This window comes from Heterocephalus glaber, unplaced genomic scaffold, assembly GCF_053883595.1.
Source record: "Heterocephalus glaber isolate CG9 unplaced genomic scaffold, H.glaber_assembly_v1.0 deba00001454, whole genome shotgun sequence".
Lineage (NCBI taxonomy): Eukaryota > Metazoa > Chordata > Mammalia > Rodentia > Bathyergidae > Heterocephalus > Heterocephalus glaber.
Window position 1 is genome coordinate 13,648,957 of NW_028258303.1, and position 4,543 is coordinate 13,653,499.

General features: G+C 35.0%; 2 pseudogenes; both read right to left on the minus strand.

Moving 5' to 3' along the window:
* Positions 1 to 1,428: 1,428 nt before the first annotated feature.
* On the minus strand, positions 1,429 to 2,492 carry LOC147827146 (uncharacterized; annotated as a pseudogene).
* Positions 2,493 to 2,517: 25 nt separating this feature from the next.
* On the minus strand, positions 2,518 to 2,715 carry LOC101721704 (zinc finger protein 124 pseudogene; annotated as a pseudogene).
* Between the last annotated feature and the right edge of the window lie 1,828 nt (positions 2,716 to 4,543).

A 4,543-nucleotide genomic window follows, 5' to 3' on the forward strand; every position in this document is an offset into this window, starting at 1 on the left:
AGAGTACAGATTTTTGAAATAGGTATTGATAATCATCTGGATTTCCACAGAATCTGTTGTGATTTCATTCTTTTCACTCCTAATCGGGTGAATTTGAGTTTTTTCTTTCCTTTTTTTGATAAGGTTGGCTAAGGGTTTATCAATTTTATTTAATCTTTTGAAGAACCAACTCTTCAATTCATTGTTTCTTTGTATTGTTTCCTTAGTCTCCATTGCATTAATTTCTGCTCTGATTTTTATAATTTTTTTCCCTCGTATGAGCTTTGGGTTTGACTTCTTTTTCTCAAAGTTTGAGGTTCAGTATCAGGTTGTTTATTCAATCAGTCAATCTCTCTCTCTCTCTCTCTCTCTCTCTCTCTCTCTCTCTTCCTGATGTGAGAGTTCACTGCTAAAATTTCCCTCTTAGGATTGCTTTCATTGTATCCCATAAGTTGTGGTATATTGTGTTAGCATTGTAACTTAATTTAGATACTGTTTAATTTCTTCTTTAATTTCATCTGTGACCCATTGGTTGTTCAGGAGGGTGTTATTTAATTTCCATGTGTGAAAATGCAGTGTTTGTGGTTTCTTTTGCCATTGATTTCCATTTTCATTGCACTATGGTCAGATAATTTCAATTCTTTTGCATTTGCTTAAGTATGTTCTGTGGGCTAGTATGTGGTCTATTTTGGAGAACATCCCATGTACAGCAGCTGAGAAGAATGTGTATTCTGATGTTTTGGGATGGAACACTCTGTAGACATCTACTAAGCATTTGTTCACAAGTTTGGTTCAGTTCTGATATTTCTCTGTTGATTTTTTTTGTCTAGATGATCTGTCTATTTGTAACAGTGGAGTATTAAGGTCCCCTATTACAATTGTGATTGTCCTTATTAGACTTCCCATGTCCATTAATATTTGGTTTATATACTTAAGTACACCAATATTTTGTTCATATATATTTATAATTGTTACCTCTTTTTTTTGTATTTTTCCTTTAACAAGTATGTAGTGAACTTCTTTGTCTCTTTTGACCAGTATTGGCCTGAAGTTAATGTTGTCTGCAAATAGAATAGCTATCCCTTCTTTTTTCTGGGTTCCTGTCTCATGAAATATCGTTTTCCATCCTTGGACTTTCAGTCTATGAATTTCGGTTTTAGTTAAATATATTTCTTATATGCAGCATATTGTTAGATCTTGCTTCTTGATCCATTATGCTAGTCTGTTTCTTTTTTTTATTGCTTACAGAAGCATATCAGCTCCATATTTATTTTTAACAAAAACCCTACAGATACATAATTCATAGATTTACATAGTAAGTGAGTTACTAAAAAGCACTATAGAATATTTCTTTCTGGTGTGTATTTTCTGGGGCACTCTACACAAATATTTGACATCAAGCTTTTCATATTACTTTGTTTCTATGGGCAACACTTTCACAGGATTTGCAAAATATGCTTACATACATATGGTTTCTCCACAGCGTGACTTGTTTCATGTTTTTAAAAATATTTTTGGGTTCTGAATGATTTTCCACATTACTTATATACATAGTTTTCTCCTGGTGTGAGTTCTTTCATGTGTTTTACAATACTTGCTTGTACTGAAAGCTTTCCCACATTGTTTACATGTATAGGGTTTTTCCCCAGTGTGAGTCCTTTCATGTATTTGATGATACTTGTTTGTACTGAAAGCTTTCCCACACTGTTTACATATATAGGTTTTTTCCCCAGTATGATTTCTTTCATGTATTTGACAATACTTGTTTGTACTGAATGCTTTCCCACATTTTTACATACATAAGGTCTTTCCCCTTTGTAACCTTCTTCATGGGTTTGACAATGACTTTAATCTATTGAATGCTTTCCCACATTGCTTACATACAAAGGGTTTCTCCCCAGTGTGACTTCTTTCATGTCTATACAAGGAACTGCTAGTAATAAAAGCTTTTCCACATTGCTTACATACGTAAGGTTTTTCCCCTTTATGAATTCTTTTATGTATTTGACAATAACTTTGTGTACTGAATGCTTTCCCACATTGTTCACATACATAGGGTTTCACCCCTGTGTGAATTCTTTTATATCTACTCAATGAACCTCTAGCAGTAAAGGCTTTCCCACATTGCTCACATACATAGGGTGTCTCCCTAGTATGAATTCTTTCATGTCTTTGGTAAAGACTGTGTGCAACAAAAGCTGCCCCACATTGCTTACATACAAAAGGTCTCCTATCCTCAGTGTGAGTTCTTTCATGTCTTAGACAATGACCTTGTGTGGTTAAAGCTTTCCCACACTGCTTACATACATAGGGTTTACCCCCAGTGTGCCTTCTTTCATGTATTTGACAAAGACTGTGTGTATGGAAAGTTTTCCCACAATGCTTACATATAAAGGTTTTCTTCTCAGTGTGACTTCTTCTATGTGTCTGATGACTGTGTGTTCTGAATACTTTCTCATATTCATCATGTTGATTCCAAGCTTTGTATCAACAGCTTTTCTCTACCTCTTCATTTCTGGCAAGTGTGAGGCCCTGAGTTCAATTCCTTAGATTTCTCCATAAATTTTTGTACTCTTCTTCATTTTGTTGGTTCTCCCAGTTTCCTCCTATAGTAGCCATGTTCCTAAAGGTTTCCTGCATCACATCTCTGTAGAGCTTCTTTTGGGATGGGCTTAGCAAAGCCCATTCCTCCATGGTGAAGGTCACAGTCACATCCTCAAAGGTCACTGCTTCCATTGCATGGTGTGAGGGTCTCCCAGGGTCCTTCCACACAGCCCGCCGCCAGTAGAAGTCCCAGAAGAAAGCAGTCTGGCCAGCTGGGAGGCTCGCATCAGTTTGGTGCCATGACACTGAAAGCTAGTCTGTTTCTTTTGATTGGTGAATTGAGACCTTTTACATTGATGGTTATGATATGTATCAGTTTATCCCTGTCATATTATTTTCTTGCTGTTGGTTCCTTGTTTTTCCTCTCTGTTTAATTGCTTGCCCTGCCTAGTGGCTTCTTTGCATTGGGGTTCTTGGAATTGTGGTTTCCATTTTCTCTTTCTAAAATGCCCTTCAGAACATTTTGTAGAGCTGGTTTGTTGGTCATGAACTTCTTCAGTTGTTCTTTTTCATGGAAGTATCTTATTTTTCCATTGAATTTTGAAAGATAGTCTTGCAGTGTACATCAATCTAGGTTGGAGGTTGTTTTCTTTTAGAACTTGAAATACTTCACTCCATGCTCTCCTTGCCTTAATGGTTTATGTTGAGAAGTCTGCTGTTATTCTGATGGGCTTTTCTTTATCGGTGATTTGTTTCTTTTCTGTAACAGCTTTTAATATTTTCTTCTTGTGCTGAATTTCTGGGATTTTGATTATTATATGCCTTGGTGTAGATTTATTTTGGTCATGGATATTTGGGGTTCTGTATGCCTCACTTATTTGTATGTCCAATTCTTTTTTCATATTTGGGAAGTTTTCTGCCATTACATCTGTGACCAGGTTTTTTATTGTAACTGTACTTTCTCCTGCTCTTTCATTTACTTCAATCAGTCTTATATTGTTTTTCTTTGCATCATCTTGCAATTGTTGGATTGATTTTTCATGACTTTTTGTTGTTTTTAAGTTTTCTTTCTTTTTTTGGTAAGTAACTGTAATCATGTCTTCTAGATCTGAAATTCTGTTTTCACTGTGGTTTAAATGATTGCCTATACTTTCAGTGGAGTTTTTAATCTTCTGGCTATGTGTTTAAATCTGTCTCATGTATTTCATTTCTTTTCTGTGTTGGGTGTTCATGCTTTCCATCATTTTCCTAAGCTCCTCTATTTTTTAAATCTGTTTCTAGTTTTGTTGAGCATGTCCTTCATTTTGATTTCATTTCTCTTTTTACGTGGAGGATTATTTTCTCTATAGCTTTTTCTTTTGTTTTTATTTACATCTGCAGTCATCATTTCAGAAAGTTCAGGTAGTTTGCTTCCAATTTCTTCTATTTCATTGTTCCCTCCACTTGTCCTAGGTGGGCTGGATGTCTGGGGTTGCATTTTGCTTCTATGTCTTGTCATTTTCTATTTTTAAAATTTATTTTGTTTTCTGAGTTGTTGCTTGTAGGTTTATTGTAGTAGAGAGCCTTATTACTATTATCAAGGCTTTGAGCATTTTTTATATCTTTGTTAGTCATCCATATTTCTTCTTTTGAGAAATAATCTATTCAGGTCATTTTTATTGGATAACTTCGTTTTTTGTTTTTGTTGTTTCTTTGTTCTTGTTCCTTAGAGATCCTGGATTTTAGTTTTCTGTTACATACATAGTTGGCAAATATTTTCTCACATTTTATTCTATTGATTTGTTTCCTTTGCTGTGCAGAAACATTTTAGTTTGATGTAATCCCATTTGCCTATTTTTGTTTTTGTTTCCCTGCTCTTGGGGTCTTATGCAGAAAAACCACTGCCTGTACCAATGTTTTGAAGTGTTTCCCTATGTTTTCTTACACTTATGTCATTGATCCATCTTGAGTTCATTTCTATACAGAATAAGAGAATTCACACTTCAGTCTTCTGCATGTGGATATCCAGTTTGCTCAGCAA